The sequence below is a fragment of the Talpa europaea genome (assembly GCF_964194135.1).
Source record: "Talpa europaea genome assembly, chromosome: 1".
Classification (NCBI taxonomy): Eukaryota; Metazoa; Chordata; class Mammalia; order Eulipotyphla; family Talpidae; genus Talpa; species Talpa europaea.
The window spans coordinates 55,623,818-55,637,540 of NC_140073.1; the positions used below are offsets into that span (position 1 = coordinate 55,623,818).

General features: G+C 37.9%; 1 protein-coding gene across 3 annotated transcripts in view; it reads right to left on the reverse strand.

Annotated features, from left to right (window-relative positions):
- The window catches only part of DLG2 (discs large MAGUK scaffold protein 2), a gene marked incomplete at both ends in the record, with an annotated part of 1,956,162 nt that overhangs the window by 1,399,023 nt on the left and 543,416 nt on the right, over nt 1-13,723 (reverse strand). The gene's annotated exons all lie outside the window — the stretch shown is intronic.

Sequence of the window (13,723 nt, forward strand, 5' to 3'; positions counted from 1 at the left end):
TAGCACCTACTAAGTGCTATTTGTTCTAAACATTATAGTAGGCTAAGTATACAGAAGGAAAAAAAAACACACAACATCCTTCCCTTATGGAGTAAGTCTCTTTGTTTTTCTCTCGCTCCCTTATCTGTGTACAATACACACACACACACACACACGGGCCTGCCTGGTGGCACAGGGGTTAAAGACAACGCTATCAAGCAATCACCAGCCACTGCAGCACAAGCTTGATTCCCCGGGCCTGCCAGCGAACAACCCACATGGCGCAGCAGAACCCTCCTGCCTTGCTTGATGCTCCCTTCAGCAGTGTATTTCAGTAGATCTGCCTGTTTTGCTCCCCACTTTCTCTGGTGAATCCTTTCACCCACCACACTCTGGCTTACACCCCAGTTCTTGAATGCATAAATAAATAAATCTTTAAACACACACAAACACGGCCTACAGTCATATGTCTATATGTGTGTGTGCATTTGTATATATACATGGTATGTATATGTGTATGCCTGTGTGTAGAGAATACTCACAAATATACCCTGATCTAGGCTGATGCAACATGAATTCTTAGAAAAGTTTTGAGGTAAAAAAAACACAATTGCCTGTTATTGAAAAAGAAAGGTAGAGTTTAGTAACCAGAGAGTATTATTTCCTCACATATTTAATTATTTAATTCTATTTTTATCTTACCTTATTCCAGGTAGTATTTAAGGTAGACTCTACCAGATGACAATGAGCTTTCCACTCCTGTTTGGGCAGAGGAGGCCTGAAGGACAGCTCAGTCACGAATACGGCTCTCTGGCCAGCTTATCGTTGTCAGAAATACATCTGTATTACAGTTTGCATGCACTATCTGTAAACAACTTATACTTTAAAAACTATGCTTCTAGTTATTCTGCAAGCTTCTATTACTATTTAAGTTTAAAGGAAACTAGGAACTATGTTGAGATTTTTAAACATTGCCTCTAACCATTAAAACAACTTGTTATAAGAGTTATCTCCTTAAATATGAGAAATGAAGATTGCATGATCTCAAACTCATACAAACAACCTTAAGGATTTGAACTTCACAATTCAAATTGCATGCTTACATTAAACATAATATTTTTATGGTTAATAGTATTTTTGTGAAACACTATAAATGAAACTAACTATTATAGTACTAACATACTCATCTTCCAGGCTGCATTATCATACTGGTCTCTACATTTATAGTATTTTTGTAAATCGGTATTTTTGTAAACAGATAGTATATGCCTTTAAGTAAGACAGGCTCTAATTTTAAGACCAGAAGCATAAACAGAAATCAAATATTTCATTTTTTCATTATTTTTCTGTGTTTTAAATACTGACCAGGAGTCATTATTCATGGAATCATATGGAATAATGGATTTGAAAGATATTGTATATAAATATAATATTTATAGTGGTCTGTGATCTTTTCGTTTGCATAGATAAGACCAAATAAAAGATGTGCAAAATATGTTACTTATTTGAAAGACTACATGAACATTTGCAGGTCATTCTGAAATGTATGTACCCACTAAATATACAGAAATCCACTTTTCTTTCCCCTTTATTTAAACTTCATGAATTAAGTATTACTGCCCTGTCTTTGGAAAATACTTGACTGAGCTTCGCTTACTGGGAAACTGGTCATTGACGGCATGAATTTAGGAAACTGAATAATTATAAATTTTCTTTTGAGTGTTCCTTGCCCATAGGTGGTAACCTTAAAAAGCTTGCAATGTGTCCTTTTGGAATAAACAATTTAACAATTAAATGCTTTTACTCTTCTCTCAGGGTAGCAGTCCAATTATGTTTACTTCTTCCCCAACGTACTTTTTATCAGCCATTAAGTATCTAGAAAAATCTAAGAGGTAAAATGCATCACCATCTCTAATGGACCCATTAGCATGACCTTTTTCTTGGTCCTCAAGACTAAATTCAGAACTTCATTTAATTCTAAATTTCACCAAGAGTTAAGTGCTAGAGTGTAATGTAAACAGGACTGCACACAAAGTCAGAGATTTGTGACTAAGCTTCTATCTTCAATTTGCTCAGATGTAAAATAAATAATGGAGGTCATGGAGTGAAGATGAAAAATAGACAAGATAATTTTTAAGGTCTTTATCAAACACAAGATTTATGTTTATGTATTAATAGTCCCAGAGTCACATGGCTTATATAATCTGTCCCTGCAACCTAAAACCAATTAAGAACTAAAGGTAATTTTCTCACTTGCTTTTGCAATCTATTTTTAAGTCAATATTCTCCAAGGCCCTCCAGGAATTGAGCCTTCTTACCATCTCTAACTTTATTTCCCACCAGTGTCTCAAAGTGCTTTCAGTTCTAGGAGACTAATCTCCTCACTTTATTCATTCAGCTTGTAAACTGGGTTTCCTGAAACTTTTCCCACCTTTTCATCCCAATGTTCCTTTCTTAGCTTCAATCATCATTCCTTACTTGAGCCATTATAGTAACATCACATTGCTCTTTCTGGCTGCAGTCTCACATTGCTTTCTACATCTTTATATTGACTACAATTATTTCTTCAAAGAAACAAATCTGTTCACATTATTTTCTGAGATGATATTTGAGGGGATTCGATAGTTTCCTGTCATCTGATGGATAGGAGCTAAATGCTTTCTAGTTCTGATTATTCCTCTTCAGGCCCATTATTTTTCTAGCCAATCTTCTGCTAAGTACATGATGTCACACTTATTCTATAGTTTGCCATTTGTATCTCTATCTATAATATAATTCCTTCCTTTTCTTTCTTTTTTTACACTTTTAAAGGATAGGTTTATTACGAAAAGCAAAGAGAATGTTTGCACAGACATAAGTGGCAGAAAGAGCTGCTGCTACTGCTATATAAAATGAAAAGTTTTATGAAAAGAAACAGCTGCAAAGTCACAGGTGGGCAGGAGAGCTGCTTCTCTCCCTTTTTTAAGCTAGACAACTCCTTTTCAGTCTTTCCCCACCCTGCAATGCTGGGAAATATTTTGGAGGTTAGCTAGAAACATAGGCTATTTCTGTTGAAAAACCCAATTTTAACCCCAATTTATCCACATTTTAGCTTTGAGACCATAGACAATTTATTTAATCTCTTTGAATCTTATTCCCTTCATCAATAAAATCGAAATAATGGCCTAATTAGTGGTGCAGTTGTGAATAAATGGGATAATAAAAATTAACAGCTGGCATGTGATAGGCATTATTTCTTTAATCATGCCCCATTCTTATTTATTTTCCACATTATGATGTGTCCAGAATATATAACTAATCATATCACTCCATTTATTTAAGCTTTTGATGGGTCTATTTTTATAGCTTACAAGAACCTCCTTATTTTCCAATACAGCCTTATTTCTCACTACTGTTTTCCTTCAAAGCCATGCTTCAGCCAATTGAAGTGCTTCAAGTGCCTGAACTCTACCAACATCTCTCTTACCTCTGGGACTTTGCTGTTCCCTCTTCCATAAACACTTTCATCCAATCTGCCTCTTTTTCGTATGTATCCTGTATTAACTATAAAAATACACTTGCCTCTTTCTGCTTGATTTTATTGTTTTTCTCTTGCTGTGAGGGCTAGGATACATATTAGCTTTACTCATTGTGAATCTCCATTGCCCTACAAAGCTCTATTCAAATCTGCACACTCTATTCTGACCCCTTTTATGAGAACTTTCTCAAGCCTGTTCTCCCACCCTGCTCACATTTACCTTTTCTATTTTCTAGGTGTTTTCACCAACTGGGCCACAACAAATTGCTTCTCATGATTAAACTGTAATATGAATTAAAATAATAGGGAGAGCAGGGAACAATAGACAGGGGAGGCCTCTTAGAGGAGAAAAAACTAATGTGGACATTCAAGAATGAGTAAAATCAGGAGAGCAGAGAAGAATTTTCAGGACAAAGAATGATGATTCCTTTATTCATTCAACAAATCTTTAGAAAGTATTTATTTTGTGTAAAACAACAACATACCATACACTAGAGTTGGAGAATTGATAAAATTTATTGGCAAGTTTATGGGCAAGAATTAAAATTGAACAGGTTTGATGGGCCCTGATTACAGGTAGCCATATATCCATCATATATTAGTGTAATTCTACTTCAAGCCCTGGTTCTACTTCAAACTTGACCTTTGCTATGTTTCATTCATTTATTTCATTTACTGTTTTCCCATTAGACTCTTAGTTCCATGTGAATTGAGGTGTGTTTTGTTTTTTATAATTTTTGTTGTTGTTATTGTTCTGTTATATTCACTGGGACTACAAGAGTCATAGATAATATGTAAATAATGATCATGTCTTTATTTCATTGAAATTAAACATTTTTAATTACTTATGTTTTTCATTGAGGTAATGTAGGTTTACATTGTTCTTTATATTTTGGAAATACAAGATTGCCTTCTTCCAGTGCTGGTATGGTAGCATGGTACGCAGGCATGGTAGCATGCCTACCATGGTCCACCACCATAGTTCATTGTGCTCCCTCCTGACCTTCTGTTCACCCACACAATGTCTCAATTTTACACTCTTGTTTCAAGGACTAGTTTTTGAGTTTGGTGCTATCTGACTCTTTATCGAATTTCTCTATATTGCACATGTAAGTGAGAACATCTGGTATTTGTCTTTCTCCTAATTTATTTTGCTTAGCATAATCCCTTCTAGCTCCATTCATATTGCCACAAATGGCATGGGTTATCTTTTTTGATTGCTGAGTAATATGTCATTGTGTTTATAAATACACTATATCTTCTTGAGGCACTAAGCTGTTTTGGAGCACTTAGGTTATTTCCATAGTTTTGGATGATGAGCATAGGAGTGCATATTGCCTTTGAATTAGTGTATTTGTTTTCTTTTGGGTAAATACCTAGGAATAAATTTGCTGGATAGTATGGTAGATCCATTTTTATTCTTTGGAGAAAACTCCATATTGCTTCTTATGGGGCTGACCAGTCTACATTCCCAACAATAGAGAACAAGAGTTCCTCTTTCTCCACATCTTTGCCAGCACTTGTTGTTTTGGGTCTTTTTGATATGGTCTTTTTTATATTTCAATAAAAGTGTATTTAAAAAACAAGTGACAGGTTAGATTTTGCTTATGGGCCATCGTTTGCTGACCATTCCTGTTGGAATAGAATTACTCATTCTGCGTTGCAGTATCTTTCCCAATGCCTGGCATATAATAAGTGCTCAATAACAATATCTTTCAATGCTTACTCTGTGCCAGTTATTGTTTGAAATACTACACTACACATATACTAACACATTTAATCTTGATAACAATTCTTAGCATTATTATTCTTATTTTACAGATGAGAAAACTTTGCCCAGGTAGGTTAAATAATGGCCCAAGGTTACATGGTTGGTAAGTGGGAGAGCTGGAATTCTAACAGCTGGATGCCAGAGTCTCTACTCAATCACAATACTCTATGAAAACTCTCTATAAATTAGCATGCATTAATTTGACAGCCCTAAATAGAAGATTTTAGACTTTATGCAATGGAGCAGTATGTCTCAAAGTTGGTTAGGGAGCAGAACATTCAGAACTAAGACTATTGGTATATTTTATAAATGAAATTCAACAACATTACCAACAGAGAGAAGACTGTAATATATATGAGCAAAAAGAATCACAGATACAAATATCCCTTGTTCTTCCTACAAATAAAGCTGCCAAACTGAACTTGATTGTTTCTGGAGTGTGTGAATCTTTTCTACTTTTATATTTGTTCGGTCATCTGCCAGCACTCCACTGTCTCACAGAAGTATCACAAACCAAAGAGCTAAGAAATATTAATAAAAGAAAAATTCATAAATAAATACAGTGTATACATTAAGTTATCTTTGGTTTCCCAGTTGGTGAAGACATTATTTTAGCTTGCTGGGAATGCACAATTGGAAAACTGTAATTAAATTCTGAGGTTCTGAAAATACACAGCAAAAGGTTTAACAGGGAATAGGAGGCACTACATGTTCCCAGGGGAGGTGAGAGGCTTGTGAGGAAGAACCCCACCACCCACAGTCAGGCATCTGCCTGTGATTGAGGGCTACAGGATACTCTGTATACCACTTGTCAACATTTATGGTTATGCCCTTGATGCTTGGTAATTATTTTAAAATCTAAGACATTTTACTTGAGGTCTATTTCACCCTGGTAATAATCCCAACCAGAGCAAAAAGCTGAACAATGTTCCCAAAAATTAACATAGGTGGATGTTTGTATAGACAACTTAAATAGCAACATTTTCTAAAGGGAGGCAATTCAAAATGGAATAAAAAAAAAAAGAAGAAGAAAACACACACTTTGGGAGAATCTATCCCAAGAATTGTGGTGGTATTTCAGTCTTATTTATATAGAAGAGAGTAGGAATTATTCACATTCTGCCACTAGGAAACAAAACAGCTCACCTGGAGGGGGGCGGAGCAACATGGCGGCGAGGAGACGCTGCGAGTAAGATCTCCCATTAAAAAAATTTAATAGGGAGGAAAAGCGGCAGGTCCCAGTGAGAACTGGGACACGGAAGATAAACGGACGACTCCAGCAAACTGCCCTAAGAAGAAAGTTGCCATAAAAGAGGACGAGAAGGGAGGGAAGCGCAGAACCCTGCTCCCCTCCCCCGCCCACAGAGGCGGCACTCTCCGACCGGCAGAGAGGAGGGAAACAACAAACCAAAACGGCCAACAAGAAAAACGGACGCAGCAAGTGGGACTGTGAGTGGAAAGGAACTATTTCAGCCACCACACCCCGTGAACGGGAGCTGTGGAGAACCCTGCGGATCCGCCGCGGAGGTGAGCTCCAGGCGCCATTAAAGAGAGCCCCGCCCCCCAGGAGGAGACCAGCGCCAGCACACAGCCCTGGCCTCCCGGTAAGCTTGCACAGAAAGCGGCGCGCTGATCCGGATCGGATCGCAGCTGCCCAGGTCCCCGCGCCTGCGACCTAGGCTTGCGGGGAGACCGCGGAGGCCCTCCCTGAGTGAGCAGGAACAAGGCGCCCAGGCAGGGAAGCAGGATTCAAAAGGCGCCATTCCCGCGCCACTGATCTGGGCTACAGCCCGAGTCCTGGAACTGAGGGCTTTGGAACTGAGACCCGGGGCACGAAATTAGGGGCGTGGGTTCCCCACGACAGTGGGGCACAAGGCAGACACTGCACCCCAAAGCCGTTGAGGTGTACCCTACCATCCCCGCTCTGCTCCCTGTCCGACAGGGTGGAAAATCAGCTCCCCAAGGGCTCTAGGAGAGATCTCTGGCGCCACCTAGCGACTTGAAGCCAGCACAGGCTCCTGAAGGAGCTAGTGGCCAGCTGGGGAGTTAGCCCACACCAGGCCCCTTCCGAACAAGTAGTCTGAGCCCACAGGGAGAGCGAGCACCCACAGCCGGGGCAGACCAGGCGCGCAGAGGAGTGTGACTGAGACCAGACGCGCAGGGAGTGTGTCCCACATCACCATTTTAGAACAGGGACATTTCTTCAGTAAAGACTACCTGCAGAAGGCTTCCTCAGGAGCCAGAGGTGAGCGGGGGAAGTTCGCCCACGCCAGACCCCCTCTGGCCTGCAGTCCAAGCCCAGAGGGGGAGCAGGAACCCACCGCCGGGGCAGACCAGGCGCACAGGGGAGTGTGTCCCCACATCGGCATTTTAGAACAGGGACCTTTCTCCAGTAAAGACTGCTTGACTGACAGATGACTCCTGGAGGAACCAGAGGGGAGCAGAGAAGCCCACCCAAGATGCCGGCCAGTCCCAACAACACAGTGTCCCAACGCATACGGCAAATTAGAAAACAGACAGTAGGGAGGAGAAGAACCACACGCAACCTAGCAACTCTCCAGAGAAAAAGCACACCGCGAAAAGAAAACCAGCCCCCAGATTGCAACAACAATAACTTGGAAGAATTTCTGAGCCTTCCAGAAAGAGAATTTAAAATTGCCGTGATTAAAAAACTGACAGAAGTCATAAAGGAAAACAATGATAAGGGAAAAATAATCAACGATCAGAAGAATGCAATTGAGTCCCTAGAGAGGGAAAACAATGGTCAGAAGAAAGAAATTGAGTCCCTAAAGAGGGAAGTAAAAGAAATGCAGGAGATCAAAGAATTTAATGGAAGAACTAAAGAATTCTAGGAAAAGCAATGAAAGCAGAATTGATGAAATGGAAGAACGAATAAGTAATCTTGAAGACACAGAAATAAAAAGAACCAAAACAGAAAAGGAAAGAGAAGTACGAAGGAAAAAGAACGAAGAAAGACTTCGGGAACTATCTGACTCCATGAGGAAAGGAAATATAAGAGTTATAGGAATACCAGAAGGAGAGGAGAGAGATGTAGGAACAGAGAAAATATTCAAAGAGATAATTGAAGAGAACTTCCCAAATGTGAAGAAGGAGCTGAAAATTGATATACAAGAAGCAAGAAGAACACCAAACTTCCACGACGAAAGGAAAAATACAGCAAGACACATAATAGTAAAGCTCCCAAGAATCCAGGACAAGGAAAAAATAATGAAGCTGGCAAGAGGGAAGAAACAGATAACATTCAAAGGAAAACCAATCAGGCTGACATCAGACTTCTCTGAAGAAACACTACGGGCAAGGAGAGAGTGGAGGGACATAGTCAACAGACTCCAAGAAAACAGACGCCAACCAAGAATACTCTATCCCGCAAAGCTATCCTTCCTCTTTGAAGAAAGAATATGGACCTTCCCAGACAAACAGAAACTCCGGAATTTCATTGCAACTAAACCCCCACTCCAAAAAATACTACAAGGAGTCCTAAAGCCAGAACCTCAGAGGGACGAATAACAATGAAAGAAGGCCAAAAAAAAAAAAGTTATTAAAAGAATAAATAAATAAAATCAAAGGAAAGACAAACACAATGGCAAATACAGATGTTAACATATCAATATTAACTCTAAATGTAAATGGACTAAACTCTTTAATAAAAAGAAGACACAGAGTTGCAGCCTGGATTAAGAAACAAAACCCAACCTTTTGCTGTCTCCAGGAAACACATTTAGCTACAAAAGATAAAAATAGGCTCAAAGTTAAAGGATGGAAAACAATCCTACAAGCAAATGGACCAAAAAAGAAAGCAGGAACAGCTATACTTATATCAGATAAAACAGATTTCAAACTCAAAAAGATAAAAAGAGACCCCAATGGTCACTACATTATGATCAAGGGGACAATACTTCAAGAAGAAATAACACTCATTAACATATACTCACCAAACGAAGGAGCACCAAAATATATCAGACAACTGTTGTCCTCTCTGAAAACAGACATCAGAGAAAACACATACGTAGTGGGAGACTTCAACACACCACTATCAACAATGGATAGATCAACGAGACAAAAAATAAGTAAAGAAACCAAAGCTCTAAATAAGGACCTAGAGCAATTGGGCTTAACAGACATCTATAGAACACTAAACCCCCAAAAAACGGAGTACACATTTTTCTCAAGCGCACACGGATCATCTCCAGGATCGACCACATACTGGGGCACAAGACAAACATCAACAGATACACCAAGATTGAAATCATACCAACCATCTTTTCTGACCATGAAGGCATCAAACTAAAAATAAACCATAAAAAGAAGGCAAGGAACTTTCCTACCTCATGGAGATTAAAAACCACACTACTGGAAGACCATTGGACTAATGAGGAGATCAAAGAAGAAATTAAAAAATTTTTTGAATTGAACGACAAGGAGGACACCAATATCCTAAATGTATGGGATGCAGCAAAAGCAGTAATAAGAGGAAAATATATAGCAATAGAAGCTCACATCAAAAAACAAGAAAGAACGCAAAGAAACAACCTAATCTCGAAGCTCAAAGATCTAGAAAAAGAACAACAAAAAAAAAACCCAAAACCAGTAGAAGAAAAGAAATAATAAAAACCAAAGCAGAAATAAATGAAATTGAAACTAAAAAAAACAGTCCAAAAGATCAATGAAACCAAGAGCTGGTTCTTTGAAAAAATGAATAAAATAGACAAAACCCTAGCCAGGCTCACAAAGGAAAAAAAGGAGAAAGCACAAATAAACAGGATCATCAATGAAAGAGGAGAAATCACAACGGACACAGCAGAAATCAAAAGAATAATCAGTAACTACTATGAACAGTTATATGGAAACAAGTTTAACAATCTAGAGGAGATGGACAAATTCCTACAACTCTACAATCACCCAAAGCTAGATAAAGAAGAAATAGAACACCTAAACAGACCAATTACAATTAGCGAAATTGAAATGGTAATCAAAAACCTCCCCAAAAACAAAAGCCCAGGACCTGATGGATTTACAAATGAATTCTACCAAACATTCAGAGACGAATTAGTGCCTATCCTTCACAAACTCTTCCAAAAAATTGAGAAGGAAGGGACAATACCAAACACGTTTTATGAAGCCAACATTACACTATTACCAAAACCGAACAAGGACAACACAAAAAAGGAAAACTACAGGCCAATCTCCCTAATGAACACTGATGCAAAAATCCTCAATAAAATTTTAACTATCAGAATCCAACAATGTATCCATAAGATAATTCACCACGACCAAGTAGGATTCATTCCAGGGACACAAGGATGGTTTAACATCCGAAAATCAATCAACGTTATCCAACACATCAACAAAAAGAAATATAAAAACCATATGATAATATCAATAGATGCTGAGAAAGCTTTCGACAAAGTGCAACACCCATTCATGATAAAAGCCCTTGAAATTCTTGGGATACAAGGAACATACCTCAACATCATAAAGGCCATCTATGACAAGCCAACAGCCAGTATCATTATCAATGGTGAAAAGCTGAAAGCAATTCCATTAAGATCTGGAACAAGACAAGGATGTCCACTCTCACCACTGCTTTTCAATATAATACTGGAAGTCCTAGCCAGGGCAATAAGACAAGAGAAAGACATCCAAGGAATCCAAATAGGAAAAGAAGAAGTCAAACTATCACTATTTGCAGACGATATGATATTATACATAGAGAACCCCAAAAACTCCACAGAAAAGCTAATTCAACTCATCAATCAGTTCAGTAAAGTGGCAGGATACAAAATCTACACGCAAAAGTCAGTAGCCTTCCTATACACAAACAATAAATCTGAAGAAGAAGAAATCAAAAAAACCATCCCTTTTATTATTGAAACAAATAAAATCAAATATTTGGGAATAAATCTAACAAAAGAGGTAAAGGACCTATACAAAGAAAACTATAAAACACTGTTAAAAGAAATAGAAGAAGACACAAAGAAATGGAGAGACATCCCCTGCTCATGGATTGGAAGAATAAACATTATTAAAATGGCCATCCTTCCAAAAGCAATATACAGATTCAATGCTATTCCAATCAAAATTTCAATGTCATTCTTCAAAGAAATAGAACAATTATTGATGAAATTCATATGGAATCACAAAAAACCCCTAATAGCCAAAGCTCTCCTGAAAAAAAAAGAAGGGAATGGAGGCATCACACTCCCAGACTTCAAACTCTACTACAAAGCCATAATCATCAAAACTGCATGGTATTGGAACAAGAACAGACATACAGACCAATGGAATCGAATAGAAAATCCAGAAATAAACCCACAGATTTATGGTCAACTAATCTTTGACAAAGGAGCATAGAATATGCATTGGAGCAAAGAAAGTTTGTTCAATAAATGGTGCTGGGAAAACTGGGTCGCTACATGCAAAAGAATGAAGCTTGACCACTACCTCACACCATACACAAAAATCAACTCAAAATGGATTAAAGAACTAGACATAAGACCTGAAACCATAAAATATATAGAAGGAAATATAGGCGAAACACTACGTGATTTGCACATCAAAGACATCTTTACAGACACATCACCCAAAGCAGTGATAGTGAAGGCAAAGATAAACAGCTGGGACTACATCAAATTAAAGAGCTTCTGCACAGCAAAAGAGACAATAACAAAAACAAAGAGAAACCCCACCAACTGGGAGAACATTTTTGCACCCAACACTAATGATAAAGGACTGATCACAAAAATCTGCAAAGAGCTGATGAGACTCAACAACAACAAAGAAAATAATCCAGTCAAAAAATGGGCAGAAGAGCTAAAAAGAAACTTCTCTGAAGAGGAAATGCAAATGGCCAACAGGCATATGAAAAAATGTTCAACATCACTTGTCCTCAGGGAAATGCAAATCAAAACTACCATGAGATACCATCTTACACCAGTGAGAATGGCACATATTAAAAAAACTAGCAACAACAAATGTTGGCGAGGGTGTGGAGAAAAAGGAACTCTTCTGCACTGTTGGTGGGAGTGCAAACTGGTCCAACCACTGTGGAAAGCTGTGTGGAGATTTCTGGACCTACTAAACATAGAGCTTCCATATGATCCAGCAATTCCACTCCTAGGTATTTACCCAAAGGACACAGAAACATCAATTCCAAAGAACACCTGCACCCCTATGTTTATAGCAGCACTGTTTACAATAGCTAAGCTTTGGAAACAACCCAAATGCCCAAAAATAGATGACTGGATCAAGAAGATGTGGTACATATATACCATGGAATACTACTCAGCATTCAAAAAAGATAAACACATGCAATTTGCAGCAACATGGATGGCGCTGGAAGGGATCATGCTCAGCGAAATAAGCCAAAATTAAAAAGAAAAATACCGGATGGTCTCACTCACAGCAGGAATCTAGAAAACTTAAATAAGGTACCAGGAAAATGAATAACTATAAGAAAGTGAATATCAAAATCAACAAAAAACTATGAACCAGAGACACTTTTAGGGGGGCGGGGGCGGGAGGGGAGGGATTGGGGTCAGAATGGGGGGGCTGCAATTGTATGGGGAATATAACAATAAAATTTATAAAAAAAAAAAATCACCTATGAATATAGGTAATATTTGAATTAAAGTCTAGTAGCCACCAACATACTTTGTCTTTTATCTCTATCAAAAAGAATGTTGACCAGCTTTACAAGCAAATCCTATGTCATAATCTTGCATTTTTCTCAGCTTTCTACAGCACAATTTAACTTTTCTGTGTCTCTCTTTTTTTCTAAGATAGTCATAGTAACCTTGGCCCTTTGCTACTTGAGGCACTATATATATATATACCAAAGGAGGAAACAGCTCAGAGAATCATAAATCCTCACTCTAAAAAAAACATTCTAAAACAATTTATACAAACAATAGATAAGAAAATGTGGTTACATAATTGACCCAAGGTAACAGAAAACCTGCTACCATGCAGAATATATGATTCTATAATAGTAAAAATAAAATTGCTTTTTATTTTCCTTCAAACTTAAAAGGTAATTGTCTTAGAAAAGCAAGGCCTAAAATCAGTTGCATTTCAAGTCAGTGGCTAAAGAAAATAAGGGATTTCTAGATGTATGCTTATGTTGAAGTTCAGATATTTATTTTACTATTGCAAATACAATAACAATCAACATAACATATGTCAGATGACTATTACATGTCAAGCATCATCAAAAGCTCTTATAAATATTAATTAAACAATCTTATCACAACAGGGAGAGATATGATTTCCAATTTACAGATGAAGAACGTGAAGACAAAAAGATTAAGCACTGGTTCAGGTTCAGACAAGACAAGATTCAAGCCTTATCTTCCTAGTTTCCAATGTGTACTCTTAACCATTACAGAGAATTACCTCAATACTATACTACAGAGTCTCAGTATATTTTTCTAAATCAT